The 21,405-nt window shown below is 52.6% G+C and overlaps 1 long non-coding RNA gene across 1 annotated transcript; it reads right to left on the bottom strand.

Moving 5' to 3' along the window:
* Window positions 1-1,201: 1,201 nt before the first annotated feature.
* On the bottom strand, window positions 1,202-18,939 carry LOC135878207 (uncharacterized). The gene is made up of 5 exons (XR_010561386.1): window positions 18,723-18,939; window positions 11,195-11,291; window positions 9,979-10,074; window positions 8,367-8,433; window positions 1,202-1,722 (listed from the first exon to the last, which is right to left on the bottom strand). It is a non-coding gene; the product is annotated as an uncharacterized LOC135878207 (long non-coding RNA).
* Window positions 18,940-21,405: the final 2,466 nt, after the last annotated feature.

The following is a 21,405-nucleotide window of genomic DNA, read 5'->3' as shown; positions in this document are numbered from 1 at the left end:
CTCTCTCCATCATGCCCTTGGAAATTTTTTCAAAAGTTTTGGCATTTCGTCTTTTCGAACGCAGTTCTGCTAGCACTGAATCCTCTCCCCATATAGAGATCAAATCCAGTACCTCCTGTACGGTCCATGCTGGTGCTCTTTTTCGATTATCAGCCTGCATGGTTACCTGTGCTGATGAGCTCTCTGTGGTCACCTGTGCTCTCCACGCTGTGCAAACAGGAAATGAAATTCAAATGTTCCCGGGGCTTTTCCTGTCCACCTGGCCAGTGCATGCGAGTTCAGATTGCTGTCCAGAGCGGTCACAATGGTGCACTGTGGGATAGCTCCTGGAGGCCAATAACATCGAATTGCGGCCACACTAACCTTAATTCGGATTAACAATACCGATTTTGACGCTACTCCTCTCGTCGAGGAGGAGTACAGAAATCGAATTAAAGGGCCCTTTAATTCGAATTAAATGGCTTCGTTGTGTGGACGGGTCAAGCGTTAATTCGAATTAAGGCAGCTAAATCCGAATTAAAGTCGTAGTGTAGACCAGGCCCAAGCAGCAAAAAGACACAGTTTCTTCCTGTCAAGGAGTTTCATTCCCTTCCCCCCAGAGTTCAGGCGGATGGGATGAGTTCAGTACAGGTCTTCTCTTCACTGGGTGGGGTGAAATGCAATTAACAAAGTCTTTGTTCTTTGAGGTTTAACAATGGCTCATTTGATTCTTGGTGTGCAGGCCCTAACACCTTCTGTAGGAACCCAGCATTGTACATTAATTAATGCTTCTTTCCTGTTTGACGATTTACACAATTACAGAGGATTACAATGCAAACACTTCCTGCCAATTTATAACATGGGGTACAGATGGTATAAGTCAGATTAATACAAAATTTTAGTACTCATAGTGCTAGTAAATAAACACAACTGAAGGAACATAAATCCACACTGTGTAGAAGTCAAGCACAGGAGTTTATTACACACAGTGCTGGCGGAGTGTCGCCTGGCTTATTAGGCTCAGAGACACTGTCAATCAATTGATTACCATGGATTATATGGATTTTCCATGGGCAGAGGGAAATGACGGGGTAGGTAATCCCAAACCTCTGGATAGGTCTAGCAGCAAGACAAGATAAGCACAGTAGCCAATAGTCAAAAGTTACATAATGTCTCCGCCCATGGTTTCAGGTTGTGGAAGAAACAAAACTCCACTCTCAGGTTGGAAGCAACAAAATCAGAGACAGCTTTATTCAAGCAATTGCAGGGGAAGAATACAGCTGGCAGAGAGCATCTCTGCCTCAGTTTCTCCAAAGTACAAGCAAAATCACACAAGCATTTATACCTCTTTGTGACGTGCATTAATTAAAAACATCTGTATTTTATTTAGACTATTTGCTATTTATTCCAGTATTTTCTCACTTTCTCTTCTCAAAAACATCGTTATCTCAAGGCTGGGTCACACTGACTATTCTGCTGTTTTCCACTCGCTTCTGACGTGAGCCCGGCTTCTACAGGTCTCGCGATATTAGGCTAAGACTTGACAGAACAGTTGTTCTGTCTCTGACACTTAAATGGCTGCACTTAAACCCTCTCTTTCTTTCCCTGCTTCCACAAGGTTAACAAGTAACATTTAATTAGTACTGTAATGAAATGTATTAGTATAAAATGTATATATGCTGAATTCTGATTCGGGGTCCATAGGAATGAAGCAACTCCTCTGATTGTTCAACGGGTACATACCTAGGGGTTAAAGCAAAGAAACATTGAAAAGTATATGGCAATAAAAATTGTCTTTCAGGTTGCTCATTTGAGTTTTTAAGGCAGGCATTGGTCCCTGGGAAAGGGAGGTGGGAAGAGGCCATATCTTATACTGACCTGCTTGAACCTTTCATAAACTCAAGGTTGGCATGTAGGAAGAACATCTCCCTACAGAAGAAATGAACACAACAGAAACAGGGCTTCTTTGTTCTGTTTGCAACTTTGAATAAGACACAGTTATTGCTCCAACATCTGGCATTTTGCTGACCAGGCTTATCTTAGCAAAAAGCAAGGTTATCTTTTGTTTATTCTGCTTCTCTTAGGGTATGTCTACACTACGAAATTAGGTCAATTTATAGAAGTCGATTTTTAGAAATCGATTTTATACAGTCAACTGCGTATATCCACACTAAGCGCATTAAGTCGGTGGAGTGCGTCCTCACTCCCATGGCTAACATCGACTTACAGAGCAGTGCACTGTGGGTAGCTATCCAACAGTTCCCACAGTCTCCACCGCCCATTGGAATTCAGGGTTAAGCTCCCAGTGCCTGATGGGGCAAAAACATTGTCGTGGGTGGTTTTGGGTACGTCATCAGTCACCCCTCCCTCTGTGAAAGCAACGGCAGACAATCATTTCGCACCTTTTTTCCGCGCAGATGCCATACCACGGCAAGCATGGAGCCCGCTCAGCTCAGCTCACTGTCACCGCTGTTATGTCCTGGGTGCTGCTGTCAGCAGACAGTGCAATAGGACTGCTAACCATCGTCATACACCGCTTCCGCTGCAACTCTGCTCTTCCGCTGCCCCTCTGCTCTTCTGATATTGCCTCGACAGTGAATATCTCCATGTTTTCTGTGATGGGCTCCCGGGTACTCGGGAAATGTGCGTGGTGCTAACCATCGTCCTCCACTGCTTCTGCTGCAACTCTGCTCTCCTGCTCTCCTGGTGCCATGAATCCACCTCGCAGGTCCTCTCGTCATTTGGTATAAATATCTATTCTCGTGGCATCCGTCGTCATCCACCTATTCCACTGCAACTCTGCTCTCCTTCAGACGCCAGACCACAGCAAGCATGGAGCCCGCTCAGCTCACCGCTGCTGTTGTGAGCATTGTAAACACCTCGCACATTATCCTGCAGTATGTGAAGAACCATAACCTGCAAAAGCAGGCGAGGAGGCGACGGCAGCGCGGTGACGTGAGTGATGAGGACATGGACACAGACTTCTCTCAAAGCACGGGCCCTGGCAATTTGGACATCCTGGTGGCAATGGGGCAGGCTCATGCCATGGAACACTGATTCTGGGCCCGGGAAACAAGTACAGACTGGTGGGACCGCATAGTGTTGCAGGTCTGGGATGATTCCCAGTGGCTGCGAAACTTTCGCATGCATAAGGGCACTTTCATGGAACTTTGTAACTTGCTTTCCCCTGCCCTGAAGCGCCAGAAAACCAAGATGAGAGCAGCCCTCACAGTTGAGAAGCAAGTGGCGATAGCCCTGTGGAAGCTTGCAACGCCAGACAGCTACTGGTGAGTCGGGAATCAATTTGGAGTGGGCAAATCTACTGTGGGAGCTGCTGTGATGCAAGTAGCCAAAGCAATCAAAGAGCTGCTGCTACCAAAGGTAGTGACTCTGGGAAATGTGCAGGTCATAGTGGATGGCTTTGCTGCAATGGGATTCCCTAACTGTGGTGGGGCAATAGACGGAACCCATATCCCTATCTTGTCACCGGAGCACCAAGCCACCGAGTACATAAACCGCAAGGGGTACTTTTCAATGCTGCTGCAAGCACTGGTGGATTACAAGGGACGTTTCACAAACATCAATGTGGGATGGCCGGGAAAGATACATGACACTCGCATCTTCAGGAACTCTGGTCTGTTTGAACAGCTGGTGAAAGGGACTTACTTTCCAGACCAGAAAATAACCATTGGGGATGTTGAGATGCCTATAGTTATCCTTGGGGACCCAGCCTACCCCTTAATGCCATGGCTCATGAAGCCATACACAGGCACCCTGGATAGTAGTCAGGAGCTGTTCAACTATAGGCTGAGCAAGTGCAGAATGGTGGTAGAATGTGCATTTGGACATTTAAAAGCGCGCTGGCGCAGTTTACTGACTTGGTTAGACCTCAGCGAAACCAATATTCCCATCGTTATTACCGTTTGCTGTGTGCTCCACAATCTCTGTGAGAGTAAGGGGGAGTTGTTTATGGCGGGGTGGGAGGTTGAGGCAAATCGCCTGGCCGCTGATTACGCACAGCCAGACACCAGGGTGGTTAGAAGAGCGCAGCAGGGTGCACTGCGCATCAGAGAAGCTTTGAAAACCAGTTTCATGACTGGCCAGGCTACGGTGTGAAAGTTCTGTTTTGTTTCTCCTTGATGAAAACCCGCCCTCTTGATTCACTCTACTTCCCTGTAAGCCAACCGCCCTCCCCACTTCGATCACCTCTTGCAGAGGCAATAAAGTCATTATTGTTTCAAATTCATGCATTCTTTATTACTTTGTCACACAAATGGGGGGATAACTGCCAAGGTAGCCCGGGAGGGGTGGGGGAGGAGGGAAGGACAAGGCCACACTGCACTTCAAAACTTATTGAAGGCAAGCCTTCTGTTGCTTGTGCAGTCCTCTGGGGTGTAGTGGTTCAGTACCCGTCGGCCCACTGTGTTCTTGGGTGTCTGGGTGAGGAGGCTATGGAACTTGGGGAGGAGGGCGGTTGGTTACAGAGGGGCTACAGCAGCGGTCTGTGCTCCTGCTGCATTTCCTGCAGCTCCACCAGACGCCGGAACATATCAGTTTGATCCTCCAGTAGAGCTGAGCATTGCTTCCTGCCTCCTTTCATCACGCTGACGCCACCTATCATCTTGATCCTGCCACCTGTCCTCTTGTGCATCCCTCCTGTCCTCATGTTCATTTTCTACCTTCCTGCACTCTGACAGTGTCTGCCTCCACGCATTCTGCTGGGCTGTTTCAGTGCGGGAGGACTGCATGAGCTCAGAGAACATTTCATCGCGAGTGCGTTTTTTTTGCCTTCTTATCTGCGCTAGCTTCTGGGATGGAGATGATATGGGGAGCATAGAAACATTTGCAGCTGAGGGAGGAAAAAAAGGGAGAGTAGTATTTAAAAAGACACATTTTAGAGAACAGTGGGTAGACTCTTTCACAGTGAACCAAGCTGTTAACATTACATAGCACAGGTGCTTTCGGTACAAGGTCGCATTTTGCCTCTTATATTGAGGGCCTGCTGGTTTGGTGTGAGAGATCACTCACGCAGGGCGGGGCAACAGAATTCGGCTTGCAGGCAGCAAGGCAGCAGGCAGTCTTCAGGGCAAATTAATCATTAAACACGCTTGCTTTTAAACCATGCATTATATTTACAAAGGTACACTCAGCAGAGGTGCCTTCTCCGGCTTCATGGTCCGTGAGCTCGGGTTGGGAGGGGATTGGCTCCAGGGTGACAAACAGTTCCTGGCTGCCGGGGAGAATGGTTTCTCCGCTTGCGTGCTGTGCACTATCCTCTGCATCATCATCATTGTCCTCGTCCCCCAAATCCTCATCCCTGTTGCGTGAGACTCCCCCTTGCAGGTGTCCATGCACAGGGGTGGGGTAGTTGTAGGGGCCACCCCTAGAATTGCAAGCAGCTCATCATAGAAGCGGGATGTCTGGGGCTCTGACCCGGAGCGGCCGTTTGCCTCTCTGGTTCTTTGGTAGGCTTGCCTCAGCTCCTTAAGTTTCACGCAGCACTGCTGCGGGTCCCTGTTGTAACCTCTGTCCTTCATGCCCTTGGAGATTTTTTCAAATATTTTGGCATTTTGTCTTTTGGAACAGAGTTCTGATAGTACGGATGTCTCCCCATACAGCGATCAGATCCCATACCTCCCGTTCGGTCCATGCTGGAGCTCTTTTGCGATTCTGGGACTGCATGGTCACCTGTGCTGATCAGCTCGCCACGCTGGCCAAATAGGAAATGAAATTCAAAAGTTCGTGGGGCTTTTCCTGTCTACCTGGCCAGTGCATCTGAGTTGAGAGTGCTGTCCAGAGCGGTCACAATGGAGCACTCTGGGATAGTTCCCGGAGGCCAAAACCGTCGATTTGCATCCACACCCCAAATTCGACCCAGCAAGGTCAATTTTAGCGCTACTCCACTTGTCAGGGAGGAGTACAGAAATCGATTTAAAGAGCCCTTTAAGACGACAAAACAGGCTTGGTCGTGTGGACGGGTGCAGGGTTAAATCGATCTAACACTGCTAAATTCGACCCAAACTCGTAGTGTAGACTAGGGCTTAGCTAATCACTATTTGCTAGGCCTCTGGCCTCTTGACCAAACTCTGGACTTTGGGCCTGAAAAGAGCTGACACAGCCTATGTATCAGGTTGTTACATAAGCAGCACATGCATTTCGGCCCTTCACAACTATGATACAGAGACCTGGTGGGATAATACGCATGACTGGGACATTGGTATAGACGGGTACAGCTTGCTCAGGAAGGACCGGCATGGAAAAAAGGGAGGAGGTGTTGCCTTATATATTAAAAATGTACACACTTGGACTGAGATTGAGATAGAAATAGGAGGCAGACTTGTTGAAAGTCTCTGGGTAAGGATAAAAGGGGTAAAAAACAACTAACAAACAACTAACAAAATCATCCAAAGCACGGGAGTTGGTGGTGATGGGGGACTTCAACTACCCAGACGTCTGTTGGGAAAATAACACCACAGGGCACAGATTATCCAACAAGTTCTTGGAATGTATTGGAGACAATTTTTTATTTCAGAAGGTGGAGACAGCTACTAGGGGAGAGATCCATTTAGAGATTCTTTGCAAGGAGAGGGCTTGTCCCTTGCAGACCTCTTAGAAAGTCTACGGTGGTAGGGTGTGTGAACACGGAAACACCATCCACCGGGGCAAAAAAGGCACTGAGCGCTGCCAGGTGCGCCTGTATGGAGCTGAGGGCGAGGTCTGACATTTTGAGTTGAAGAAGGTAATCGAGGACTGTGGGTATGGAGATCATGTCCAGTGGGTGTTGATGGTGGTGGGCCCATGAGGTGAAGCGCTTCCATTTCTCTGGTAGCAAGCCTTGGTGGTCGCCCTCCTGCTTTGTGTAAGGATATGTCGCACTGGGGTACAGCATGCCTTGTCTATCCTCTGACTCTAGCCATACAACAGTAAGAGGGACCTGGACCGGCACCCACCTTTGGAATCCATATAGGGACCATCACTTGAAGAACAGAAACATTTATTGAACATTTCTGCTTTGTCAGCATCATTACTGACAACTCTACCATTTCCATGTAGTAAAGTACCAATACCATTGTTAAGATTCCCTTTGTTCATAATATACTTCGAAGTACTCCTTATTGTCTTTAGCTCTGCCTGCCATAGATTTCTTCTTGTGTCCTTTTGCTTTACTTATCAATTTTCTACAGTTCTTAGCCCCTGATTTATATTAATTACTATCAACTTTCGCTTTCTTCCATTTGTTATAAACTGTGTTTTTATTTGTGTATTTTAGTAGCTGCTTTCACTTCCCCACTAAGTCAGGTTGTTGTTGGTTGTTTTAAACCAGTGCAGCCTTCTTTCTCAATTGTGGGAATGCAGATTTTCAGGAATCTACTAAGCCTGCTGGTCTTAAACAATTCCCAATTGTCAGTCACATTTTTCTGATTGAATTCTTCCCCACACCTGATTTGGCCTGTAATTGTTTTTAGCTTTGTAAGCTTCCATCTGAGTAAGCTTGCCGATTTCAGAGCACTGAGAAGAATCATCCTGGAAACAGAACTGTCTTCTCAATCTTAACTGTAGCAGAGCTGCTGCTCTACTGTAATATTGTATGAAATTAATCATCAGCTAGAGTTTTGCTGTATCCAGATCCCCAGCACAGGATGATGCTGGCAGAGGTGTGAAGTGGCCCATTCATCTCAAAGAGATGGTTTTAGCTGAACGAGAACAACCCAAGGAGATGATACAGCCTGAAACAACAGCTCTGAGATGTGTGAACCACTCCATTCCCTTCTGTAGGTGTCCCCTCCCCAGTGCGGGAGAGCCTGTGATGTGTGTCAAGTTGCCGGTTCTCACCTCAGCAGTTTGTTCTGGCCGCATGCTCCCAGCAGGCCTGTTCTCGGCTCCCTCCCGGGCCCCAGGAAGGCAGGGCTTCCCCAGATCCTGGCTCACATGGGGGGAAAGGAGAGGGGCTCAGACCTCCCCACAGAAAGGGCAAGACCCCGCATATCCCAGTTCCCACATGGGGAGCTGTGAGAGGGGCAGAGTTAAGGGTGTCTTCACATTTCCTGGTTTCTGGAGGTTTAAATTCAGCCACTCCCCATGTTCACAAAGGACACGAAGCAGCACTGGACCACCTTAACTCTGCCTTCTCCAAGTTATTTGGACAGTGAGTCATTTTTAATGAGGGCTGAGATTCTGACGTCATCACATGACTCCAGGAGCCAGAGATCTAGGCAGGGGTTTATATTGCATCTGCCGTCATCTGACAAACTGGAATTGGATCAGGGGGAGGGAAGAAGCAATAGACCCCCATTAGAGAGGGAGGTGAGTCTCTTAGCTGAAGGCATTGCTGATTAACCTGCCCAGGGGTGTGCTGTTACTTCGACCCTATAAAATAAAGCACTTACCTCATGGTTAAAATTATGGAGGTCACTTGCGCTGCTCTTTTTCACACTGTTCTCTGTCCTTGGACAGCTTGAATTCACAGCCCGTTGGCGCGGCGGTCAGAGGACGAGAGAGGAATTCCATTAGCAAAAGTAAAAAGACATTTTTCCAGGGTCTTTAGTTTTTTATTCTCATGGAAGACTCTGCAATTGGGCAGACATAATTTCTTTTTCCCTCTGTGGCAGGGTGACCAGATTTTCACAGTGAAAACGAGGGCCATTTGCCACATCGGAAGAGGACAGATTTAGCAGGGGTCAGAGAGCTCTGAACAGGGCTGCGTTCACACTGACACGCTGCCCGGAAAAGTTTCAATCCGGAGACAGAAGCTGAGACATTAGGGAACAAGGAGGCACCGGACACAGAGACAGAAGCCCTGGGAGATTAGCTCTGAGAAAAGCCTAGAGAGCTTTGTGAGCTTCCATCCGGGCTGTGAGCACAGAAACCGTCCCTTGTTTGACCCTCCAGTGCTGAAGGAAACAGGATTTTATGTGTATTTTTGATAAACAAACAGAACAGCATCAAAGACACAACTGACTCCTCCGAATGGAAACAATTTGCAGGGCTCCAAACTTTGACAAATTATTATTATTTGACTTTTCTAGCAGACTGAAGGGCACGGGCAGGTCTGGGGGAAGCCCAGGGCTGGGCTAGCAGGGGGCTACGAGTCGGGAGTGAGGGGCACCGGCAGAGCTGGGGGGGGCAGAGCTGGGCTAGCAGGGGCTGCGGCAGGGCCGGCTCTGGCTTTTTTGCCGCCCCAGGCAAAAAAGCCTCCCGCCGTGCCCCCCCACCCCCACCCGCCCGCCGGCAGGGAGCGCAGCAGGGGAGGGCGCCGAGCCCGGCCGCAGCCTCGCTCTCCCCGACCGGCCGAAGCGCCGGGGAGGGCAGCGAGCCCGCCGCGGCTCCACTCTCCCCGGCAGCAGGAGCACCGGGGAGGGGGGAGGGCGGCAAGCCCGCCGCGGGCCCCGCTCTCCCCGACCGGCCGGAGCGCCGGGAGGAGGGCGGAGAGCCCGGCCGCGGCCCCGCTCTCCCCGGCCGGCCGGAGCGCCGCGGGGAGGGCGGCAAGCCCGGCTGGGGCCCCGCTCTCCCCGACCGGCCGGAGCGCTGAGAGGAGGGTGGAGAGCCCGGCCACGGGCCCGCGCTCCCCAGCGGCAGGAGCACCTGGGGGAGGGCGGCGAGCCCGCCGCGGCTCCGCTCTCCCCGACCGGCCGGAGCGCCGGGAGGAGGGCGGTGAGCCCGCCGCGGCTCTGCTCTCCCTGGCGGCGAGCCCGCCACGGGCCCCACTCTCCCCGACCGGCTGGAGCGCCGCGGGGAGGGCGGCCCCACTCTCCCCGGCCGGCCGGAGTGCCGCCCCCCTCCAGGTGCCGCCCCAAGCACATGCCTGGTAGGCTGGTGCCTGGAGCCGGCCCTGGGCTGCGGGTCGGGAGTGAGGGGCACTGGCAGAGCTGGGGGGGGGCAGGGCTGGGCTAGCAGGGGCTGCGGGTTGGGGTGGAGCGGGGGCTGGACTGTCTCAGATCCTTTCACCCTCGTGTCTCCGGTTCTGTGGCGCAGAGTTTAGACCGGCGAGTAGATACTTACAGTAGTATAGATCGCCACTGCCACGGCTATGACAAGTACAGCACCGAAGTAGACCAAAGGTGGTGCAGGGTTTGTCACATACTCTTCACTGGAGCCCTGCCAGGGACATGGAAGGATGGTTATTAATTATCACTTTGTCTCACTTCTTACAACCCCAAAAGCCGTAATTCTAGGGCTGCAGAGTCAAGCCCTCGAAAGCTAGGACATGAGAAAATTAATGGTGCCCATGAAGAGGAGGAGGGATCTGGGGGTCTGGATAAGAGAAGAGGGGAGAGGGGGCAGGAACCAGGACACTGGGCGGATAGGAGCAGAGGGGGGAGGGGGCAGGAGCAGGGATGGGGGGCAGAGAGGAGCAGAGTGGGAGGGGGATGAGGGGTAGTAGCTGGGGGTGGGATGGAGCAGAGGGGGGAGGGGGCAGGAGCAGGGATGGGGGGCAGAGAGGAGCAGTGGGGTAGTAGCTGGGGGTGGGGATGGAGCAGAGGGGGGAGGGGCAGGGATGGGGGCAGAGAGGAGCAGTGGGGTAGTAGCTGGGGGTGGGATGGAGCAGAGGGGGAGGGGCAGGGATGGGGGCAGAGAGGAGCAGGGGGGTAGTAGCTGGGGGTGGGGATGGAGCAGAGGGGGAGGGGCAGGGATGGGGCGGAGAGGAGCAGGGGGGTAGTAGCTGGGGGTGGGGATGGAGCAGAGGGGGAGGGACAGGGATGGGGCGGAGAGGAGCAGTGGGGTAGTAGCTGGGGGTGGGGATGGAGCAGAGGGGGAGGTGCAGGGATGGGGCGGAGAGGAGCAGTGGGGTGGTAGCTGGGCTTGGGAATGGTGAAGAGGAGGAGGGGCAGGAATGGGAGCAGAGAGGAGCAGAGAGGGAGGGGCAGGGGTGGGGAGCAGAGAGGAGCAGTGAGGTAGTAGCTGGGGGTGGGGATGGGGCAGAGGGGGGAGGGGCGGGGATGGATGGCAGAGAGGAGCAGTGAGGTAGTAGCTGGGGGTGGGGATGGGGCAGAGGGATGGAGGGCAGAGAAGAGCAATGAGGTAGTAGCTGGGGGTAGGGATGGAGCAGAGGGGCGAGGGGCAGGGATGGAGGGCAGAGAGGAGCAGTGAGGTAGTAGCTGGGGGTGGGGATGGGACGGGGGGAGGGGCAGGGGTGGGGGCAGAGAGGAGCAGGGGGAGGAGGATGATGGGTAGCAGCTGGGGGTGGGGAGGGAGCAGGCGGGTATTGGGCACTTACCCCTCCTCTCTCAGCACCTTGGGCACTGGCCAGGGCGGCCTGGATCGCAGAGATCGAGAGCATGGCCCACAGCCCCCATGGAAAGCGCCGCATGGTGCTGGGAGGAAAGAGGAGCGGAGTGAGAATGAGAGGGCGTCTGAAGGGCCCCAGGGCTGATCCAGCCCCTCGGCCAGGGGATTCGCGTCACTGTTCAGGGCAGGCCGGGAAATGTCTTTGTTTGGCCTGAGAACCCAGTGCATCTTCCCCTCAGTCACAGCACATCACTGCGGGGGAGGCTGGTTTGTCAGGGTGTTTTCAGTTTAATCCATTACTTAGTTTAGGAGTCCAAATGTATTTTAACGTAGGTCTTTTCCAAAATCCCCAGTCTGATTTATACACCACCAAGTGTCTGGCTTCCATCCTTCACTCTGGGTCTGACAATTGCCTTTGTCCCCTCACTTCCCCATCAGAGTCACAAGTTTCCCTTCCTCACGGAGATCATTTCCCACAGCTCCCAATGGGGACTTGCACTGTTGGTCTCAGTACCGGTGGCCACGTCACTGGGGCAGGAGAGGGCTAGAAAAGTCACCGGCCATTTCTCATTATTTCCCCTGGGGCTGAAGCCACCGTCTGGCCCCATGTCGGTGACGTGGTCAGCAGGGTCTGAACTCTAGATTTTCAAACCCCGTCTGTGACTTGTGCAGTGACAAGAGTTACTGTTACTCCTTTATGGGGACCGGCCCATAAAGAGGGATGTGAAACACACACACACACACACACACACACACACAGCCCGATTCTCTCTCCCAGGGGGCAGCATTGCACGTGCACGCGCACACGCACACACACACCGCCAATTCCCACGGGGCAGAGCTGTGCAAATGCACACCCAAACACACACACAGCCCCGATGTCTGCAGGGGGCAGTGCTGGGTACACACAGACACACCCCCACACTATTTGCTGACAGCAGTAGCTGGCCGGGTCCCGTTGCAGGGAGAGGTGAGGGGTGGAGTCGCCGGGTGCAGTAATGATGGAGGAAGGCTGGGCAGTAGCAGAGGATGAGCCTGTAGATTAAGGGGCACTTGGCCTTGGAGGGGAATTACAGCTCTGTGGCAGGGGGCAGATTTGTACCTATTAGGGCACAAATTTTGCACCAAGATGCGAGAATGGGAATTTTTTGGTGGCCTCAGAGTGCAGCCACCAACTCTTGACACTTTTTCCTAAAATTATTTATTCTTCCTAAAGTTAATAAAGTAACATGCACATCTATACAGCCAAACCATTGTCATTTATGGATGTAAGGTTTTCGGGGGGGTTGCAGACTCAATAATAAAAACATGAACAGTTCTCTCTATTTTTCACTACACCTAACAGAACAGAAACACAAATCAGGGGCTTTGCACGTTCTGGTCTTTTTTTTTATTGTTCCTTTTGCTTTCTCGGTAAAAGTGGTTGTCTGCATAACAATTCGGAAGTAAATTTAAAAACGCTTTGGCATAATAACAGGTTTCAGAGTAGCAGCCGTGTTAGTCTGTATCCGCAAAAAGAACGGGAGTACTTGTGGCACCTTAGAGACTCAGGGTATGTCTACACTACGAGAGTAGTTCGATTTTACTTAAATCGAATATGTGGAATCGATATTACAAAGTCGAACGTGTGTATCCACACTAAGGACAGTAATTCGACTTTGTGAGTCCACACTAACGGGGCAAGCGGTGCACTGTGGGCAGCTATCCCACAGTTCCCGCAGTCCCCGCTGCCCATTGGAATTCTGGGTCGAGCCCCCAATGCCTTCTGGGGGAAAAAATGTGTCGAGGGTGGTTTTGGGTAACTGTCGTCATCCAACCGTCACTCCCGCCCTCCCTCCCTGAAAGCGCCGGCGGGCAATCAGTTCGCGCACTTTTCTGGTCAGTGACAGCGCGGACGCCACAGCACTGCGAGCATGGAGCCCGCTGCGACCATTGCTGCAGTTATGGCCGTTGTCAACACCTCGCACCTTATCATCCACCTTTCCCAGAGGCAGATGCTGAGAAATCGGGCGAGGAGGCTACGGCAGCGCGGTGAGGACCTGAAGTCTGAGAGTGGCACAGACCTGTCACAAAGCACGGGACCCCGCGCCATGGACATCATGGTGGCAATGGGTCATGTTGATGCTGTGGAACGGCGATTCTGGGCCCGGGAAACAAGCACGGACTGGTGGGACCGCATAGTGCTGCAGGTCTGGGATGAATCACAGTGGCTGCGAAACTTTCGCATGCGGAAGGGGACTTTCCTGGAACTTTGTGAGTTGCTGTCCCCTGCCCTGAAGCGCAAGGACACCCAGATGCGAGCAGCCCTGAGTGTCCAGAAGCGAGTGGCCATAGCCCTCTGGAAGCTTGCAACGCCAGACAGCTACCGGTCAGTCGCGAACCACTTTGGCGTGGGCAAATCTACCGTGGGGGTTGTTGTGATGCAAGTAGCCAACACAATCGTTGAGGTACTGCTGTCAAAGGTAGTGACCCTTGGAAACGTGCAGGTCATCATAGATGGCTTCGCCGCGATGGGATTCCCAAACTGCGGTGGGGCTATAGATGGAACTCACATCCCTATCCTGGGACCGGACCACCAGGCCAGCCAGTACATTAACCGAAAGAGCTACTTTTCAATGGTGCTGCAAGCACTGGTGGACCATAGGGGACGTTTTACAAACATCAACGTCGGATGGCCGGGCAAGGTTCATGACGCTCATGTTTTCAGGAACTCTGGTCTGTTTAGACGGCTGCAGGAATGTATTTACTTCCCGGACCACAAAATAACTGTTGGGGATGTGGAGATGCCTATAGTGATCCTCGGGGACCCAGCCTACCCGCTAATGCCCTGGCTCATGAAGCCCTATACAGGCGCCCTGGACAGTGAAAAAGAACTCTTCAACTACCGGCTGAGCAAGTGCAGAATGGTGGTGGAGTGTGCTTTTGGACGTCTCAAGGGGAGATGGAGAAGCTTACTGACTCAGTCTGATCTCAGCGAAACCAATATCCCCATTGTTATTGCAGCTTGCTGTGTGCTCCACAATCTCTGTGAGAGCAAGGGGGAGACCTTTATGGCGGGGTGGGAGGTTGAGGCAAATAGCCTGGCTGCTGATTACGCCCAGCCAGACAGCCGTGCGATTAGAAGAGCCCAGCGGGACGCGCTGTGCATCCGGGAGGCTTTGAAAGCTAGGTTCCTGAGCGAGCAGGGTAACCTGTGACTATTAAGTTTGTTTACAGAGAAGCTGAACCTGCCCCCCTTTCCTTACCCAGTGAATGTTCACTATCCTCTCCAGTCACATACCCCGTTCACCCCGTTCACCCCCTTCCAACACACGTTTAAAAATAAAATCACTTGAAATTTTTTAATGAACACCGTTTTCTTTATTACTGTTTTCACGGTAAAGTGTTGAAACTGGGACGCAGACTGTGGTGGGGAGCGGGTGTAGTGTAGTGATGCAAAGGACGCTTCTAAACTCAAGTAATGACAGGCTTCTGCTCCTAGAGCGGTCCGCACTGGTGCACTGGTTGTTTCAACGGAGCCTGCCACCCCTCCTGTTCGGGACTCTGTGTGTGGGGGCTATGTGACTTTGTGGCAGGGGGAGGATGGTTACAGATCCCCTGCTGCGTGGCTCTGTGATCCAGGATAAGGACCGCTGCATAAGATCTCTAACCGCCCTCCCCCACCACAAAGTCACATAGCCCCCCCCCCCGAACATGAAAACCACCTCCCAGACTGACCAGGGTGCCTAGTGACTGCAATGTGTGTGTGACCTGCTGCTGAACCTGCCCCCGCCTCTGTACCCTGGTAAAAGTGACTGTCCTGTCCAATTACCAACCCCCTTCCCCCCCTTCAAACAGACTCTCCTCTAAAAGAACATGATGGAAACAGTAATTAACAGAAACGTATTTTTTATTAGCAACTACACACTTAGGGGATGAAACTGGGACGGGGGCTTGGGTGAGGCGGGAAGGAAAGGACTTATCAAATTTTGGGGAATGACAGCCTTCTGCTACTTGAGCAGTCTGCAGGGGTGGAGTGAGAGTTTTCACGGACTCTGCCGCCCCTCCTTCTTGGGACTTTGGGTGAGGGGGGTATGGGATTTTGTGGCGGGGGAGGGCGGTTAGAGATAGACTGCAGCGGGGCTCTGTCCTCCTGCCTCCGGTCCTGCAGAACATCCACAAGGCGCCGGAGCGTGTCCGTTTGCTCCCTCATTAGTCCAAGCAGCGTTTGAGTCGCCTGCTGGTCTTCCTGCCGCCACCTCTCCTCCCGTTCAATGTGTGATCGGTGGATTTGGGACAAGTTCTCCCTCCACTGGGTCTGCTGGGCTGCCTGGGCTCGGGAGCAGCCCATAAGTTCCGAGAACATGTCCTCCCGTGTCCTCTTCTTCCTACGCCTAATCTGCGCTAGCCTCTGGGAGTGTGATGCCAGGGTAGGTCGGGAGACAGTCGCAGCTGTGGGATGGGAAAAAGGGAGTGAATTCCTCAGAAAGATAAATTTAGTTGTGAACAAAGAACATAGTCTTTCTCTGTGAACAAGACCATGCACAGCACCTATCACATGCGCACTCAGGACAAGGTCGAATTTTCGGCCTTCGCATTCAGTGCCTGGGGTCTTGCAGTGCAGATCAGACAAGCGGGGCAGGACAGCGGAATTTGGGTAGCAGGCTGACATGGTAAGCCGTAGACTTGTGGCTGCTTAAAACTTTAATAATAGCACTGCCCTCCTTTCACGGTCAAAGCAATGCCAGTTCCTGCTGCCAGCAATCCGGCAAGCATGAACTCTGCCCCTGTCCCACCCCCTCGCGGCTGTCCCAGGGAAAGATCCCTGTATGCTGCCCCTCTCCCGCCTCCACCGCGTGGCTGTAAACCGCCGGTTACAGTTCTGTAAAGGAACAGGCAAGCAGTCCCAATACTAACATTCCCCTACCTAATTCAAAGCAGGTCACCATGAGCGACATCACTCTGATGAGGATTTCAGAGACCGAGAAAGAAAGGATGCTTCGGGAAAGCCTGTAAAGACCAGGGCCATATGCCGCCATGCTCTGCAAGGCAATGATCCCCAAGTACTTGCTGATCTCCTGGCGCGGAAACGTTTCCTACTACGGAGGACACAATAAGGCCGCTCTCCCAAGGAACCTCATGCAAAGGATTTCCAATTACCTCCAGGAGAGCTTCATGGAGATGTCCCATGAGGATTTCAGCTCTATCCCCGGACATATAGACCGAATTTTACTGTAGCTGCACTGGCAAGGACTAAACAGTAGAGCGCCTAGGGCAAACCAATCATGATAACCCGGACATTGTTAGATTTTTTTGCAGTAGTTGCACTGCCAAGGACTGAAACGTTAAGCGCCTTGGGCAAACTAATCATGAAAAACCCATTGTTAATATTTTTAATATTCCTGTTCTGTTCAAAATAAATGTTTACATGTTTAAAACACTTACCGACTGTTCCTTCCCCTGATTCTGGGTCCGGGTTAACGCCTGGGGACGGTTGGTAGGGGATCTCTGTGAGGGTGATGAAGAGATCCTGGCTGTCGGGGAAATCAGCGTTGTAAGCGCTGTCGACTGCCTCGTCCTCCTCATCTCCTTCCTCATCTTCCCCGTCCGCTAACATCTCCGAGGAACCGGCCGTCGACAATATTCCATCCTCAGAGTCCACGGTCAGTGGTGGGGTAGTGGTGGCGGCCGCACCTAGGATGGAATGCAGTGCCTCGTAGAAACAGGATGTCTGGGGCTGGGATCCGGAGCATCCGTTTGCCTCTTTGGTCTTCTGGTAGCCTTGTCTCAGCTCCTTGATTTTCACGCGGCACTGCGTTGCATCCCGGCTGTATCCTCTCTCTGTCATGGCTTTGGAGATCTTCTCGTAGATCTTTGCATTCCGTCTTTTCGATCGCAGCTCCGAAAGCACGGACTCATCGCCCCACACAGCGATCAGATCCAAGACTTCCTGATCAGTCCATGCTGGGGTCCTCTTTCTATTCTGCGATTGCATGGCCATCTCTGCTGGAGGGCTCTGCATCGTTGCCTTTGCTGCTGAGCTCGCCACGATGTCCAAACAGGAAATGAGATTCAAACTGCCCAGACAGGAAAAGGAATTCAAATTTTCCCGGGGCTTTTCCTGTGTGGCTGGTCAGAGCATCCGAGCTCGGACTGCTGTCCAGAGCGTCAACAGAGTGGTGCACTGTGGGATAGCTCCCGGAGCTATTACCGTCGATTTCCATCCACAGCTAGCCTAATTCGACATGGCCATGTCGAATTTAGCGCTACTCCCCTCGTTGGGGAGGAGTACAGAAGTCGAATTTAAGAGACCTCTATGTCAAACTAAATAGCTTCGTTGTGTGGACGGGTGCAGAGTTAATTCGATTTAACGCTGCTAAATTCGACATAAACTCCTAGTGTAGACCAGGCCTCACAAATTTATTTGAGCATCAGCTTTCGTGGGCTACAGCCCACTTCTTCGGATGCATAGAATGGAACATACAGCAAGAAGATATTTATCCATACAGAGAACATGAAGAGGTGGGAATAGCCATATAGCTACTGGGATAGCTCATCTCAGTTGATTGGCCTCTCACAGTTGGTATGGCTACTCCCACCTCTTCATGTTCTCTGTATGTATAAATATCTTCTGTCTGTGTGTTCCATTCTATGCATCCGAAGAAGTGGGCTGTAGCCCACGAAAGCTTATGCTCAAATAAATGTGTTAGTCTCTAAGGTGCCACAAATACTCCTGTTCTTTTGGCATAATAGAAGCCAAAATACTAATGAAAACCAGATCTGGGTGGTTTGGGTCTGGGGAGGGGAGGGGACGGGAGGCAGGGCTGCAGCTGGCCCAGGGCTCCTCCGAGCAGGTGGGGAGGCTCCTGGGCTTTAGCCAGCTGGGGGCTCCTCTGGCCTTGGGGGGGGGAGGGGCGCTCGGGGCTTCTCTGGGCGGGGGGCTTGTGGTTCCAGGCACAGGGGGTCTCAGGGCTCCAGCTGCCGGGGGCGGAGCACAGGCGGAAGGGGTGCGGTCAGGGCCAGCCTCCCAAAAGAGGGGCTCCACCCGCTGCCCATGCGCCCGCCGCTCACCTCCTCACCCCCCCGCTCGCCTCCTGTGTCCCTCCCCCATCCATCTCCCTCCCCCACCTGTCGCTCGCTTCCTGTGTCCCTCCCCCACCTGTCGCTCGCCTCCTGTGTCCCTCCACTACCCGTCACTCGCCTCCTGCGTCCCTCCTTCCTCCCTCACCCGCCGCTCGCCGCCTGTGTCCCTCCTTGCACCCAGGCCCGGGGCTGTGGCCATGCGCCCCCGGCTGGCTGGAGCGCGGGGACGGGGGAGGTGCTGGCCCCAGACCAAGTTCACTCATCAGACCCAAGGCAAAGTTCTTAAAGCAGCCCGCCGGCCCAAGGGTGACTGGCCCTAACTCACCCAGGGAGTTAAAGTAAAAGCCGAGAGAAACCAAGATGTTCCATTCCTGCCCTACTCACTAGCCACCGCTGCTTCCTCACGGCCCGTTATCTCATCTAGCGACTGGGAACAGCCATGGAGCAGGACTTACCGGCCGAGAACCAGGCCCGTAGGCGCCGAGAGCCAAGAGCTGTTCGCAGCTGCAGGTTTTGATGGAAGGTCGGGAGCGCTGGGGCTGGTCCGTGTTTGCTGTAGCTGGTCAGTCTGTGGGTAATTACACTGAGTGCAAAGTCCCAGCCAGGAAGAGCTGCAGCAACTGCACTGGCTATCACAGAACGAACCACCCCACTGCCTCCTTGTCAAGTCACGGAGTCAACCAGGAAATGGCAAATATTCAAACCCGTGAGGTGCAGATCCCATATTTGGTAGTTTATGGTCAATAAATCTTGACGGTGGTTATCTCACAATGGGGCTATTTAAGAAGCTCATCCAGTTTCACTTTCGCTAATTCTACTGTGCCCATAAACATCCCCTTTTAATTTTTCCTTCTTGGCCCAGCCTTGATCTTATCTCTAGACTGTAAAGAGGGAAAAACTTAAGGCCAGAATTTTCCAAAGCTTTGGGCAGGCAAACCGGTTTTTAATGGAGCTGGTCAGAAACTGGGGGATCGTTTCTGTAGAATATTTTGACTTTTTGGCAAAAAATCTAAACCGAAATTTCTGAGCTGAAAAGCAAAAGGAACAGTCACTTCCCGTACAGCTGGTCCCAGGTGGAGATACACCGAATAATCCACTTGGAGCGTCTCTGGGATGAAAGGAGGCAAGGAGAAAGTCCAAAGGGCTGGGTCCTGTCTGGCACAGTCTCAGGGTAACGGCACCTTTGACCCACTCCGTGGCTGCTGTAGAAATGCCGGTTCAGGTCTCAGGCCTCCAGCTCTCACCTCTCTTTGGGCAGGGGCCCGTGTCCCACTCCCTTCTGACTGGAGGTTTCGGCTGCAGCCCCCTGTAGTTCACTGGGATATCCCCAGCAGCCAGTCTGCCTTAAGGCCAGCACCTGCATCGTGGTTACTCTCCATAGACATGACAAGTGATTTACCAATGACCCAAATGGTGTTTCCAAAGCAAGCTCACTTATTCAGGATAAAAGCCTCCAGAGAAAACATGTAAACAGTAAATGGATTTACAGGCACATTGAATATACCGAAATCCCCCATCAGTTCTAAGGGGCCCTGGAAGGCTAAAATTCCAACTCTTCCTCAGACTCGGGCCCCTTGGACCAAAAGTCCTGTCCATTTGCTGGATCAGAAAGAGGCCACAAGCCTGGTTAAACTCAGCCTTGTATAACAAAACCCTTCAGTCTCTGGAAAACTCAGCCTGACCAGCACATACAAACCTCTCGAGGGGGTGGTGCCTCTCTGGAGCTGTTAGTAGGGGTAATCACTGTTGTTAGTTCCTGGGGGAGCCATTAACCTCCCACACAGAGCAGAAGATAATCATACAGACCAGCCATAGATTTCATAGCGTGGTTCCCAAAGATACGGCCTGGGGTTGCAATATCTGTCGCACTGTCCGGGTGGTACAGCAGGGTTCTGGAGACATCTCGAGTGTGAAGCTTCTTTCCCCCAGAGAAAGGTGCGGTTTTGGGAAAAATTCAAAGGGAATTCGGAGACCACCTGGGGATGACCTGGTCTCATCACCACCTTGTCCCTGTGGAATGACGTGTAGAGCAGCCCAGCCGTGAGGGCATGGATCTCACTGACTCTGCATGCCAGTGTGAAGGCAACTAAGATCCACAGGGGAGCTCAGCCATTTCCAGTAGAGGATACTGTCCTTTGGACTCTCCGCGGCAGCAGGGTATTCACAAAGTGCCTGGTGGCAGCACATCTAAGGAAGCTGGGACTTCATGTCTACCTGTACTTGGATGACTGGCTGCTCACGCGCCACTATGAATCTGAGGAACTTGCTGTGGGCCGGGAGGATGGCGGATAGGAAAGTAGGCGTTCTGCCAGTCAAGAGCCACGATCCAGGCTTGAGGGAGACCAAATGGTAGAAGCAAACGTTTCCATCCTGAACCTGAGGCAGTACATATATTGGTTGAGTTTCCTCAGGTCTAGGACAGCTTGAAGACCCTCTTCCCCTGCCTCGCTTTCTTCTTCGGAATGAGGAGACACTAGGAGTAAAACCCCTTCTCTGTTTTTTCTGATCCAGCTCTTCTATGGCTCCTAGCTGGAGCAGCGAAGCCATTTCTGTTTGTAAAAGGCTCCTGGGAGAAGGACCCCTAAAGAGGGATGAAGGTGGGAGGGGGAGCGAGATGAACTGGATGATATGAATATACCCGTGGGTGACGACACCAAGCACCCCCATCTACACCCCACCTGTCTTGTGATACCCTGTCCCTCTCCTCCCTTGGGCAAAGGTATCCCCCCAAGACACCCCCCAACATGCCCCCTCAGAGACCCCCCAATATCTCCCCTCAGAGATGCCCAATATCTCCTCAGAGAGCCACCAATATCCCCCCCTGAGACCCCCCAACATCCCCCTCAGAGACCCCCCCAATATCCCCCCTCAGACACCCCCAACATACCCTTCAGAGACACCCAATATCCACCTCAGACACCCATATCTCCCTTCAGAGACCCCCAACTTCCTCCTCAGAGACCCCCAAATCCCCCCCTTAGAGACCCTCCAACATGCCCCCTCAGAGACCCCCCAATATCTCCCTCAGAGATGACCAATATCTCCTCAGAGAGCCCCCAATATCCCCCCCAAAGACCCCCATTATCCCCCTCAGAGACCCCCCAATATCCCCCTCAGAGACCCCCCAATATCCCCCCG

The sequence above is a fragment of the Emys orbicularis genome, chromosome 4 (assembly GCF_028017835.1).
Source record: "Emys orbicularis isolate rEmyOrb1 chromosome 4, rEmyOrb1.hap1, whole genome shotgun sequence".
NCBI lineage: Eukaryota > Metazoa > Chordata > Testudines > Emydidae > Emys > Emys orbicularis.
The sequence above is the reverse complement of the archived record's forward strand: the minus strand, read 5'-3'. Positions and strand labels throughout refer to the sequence as shown.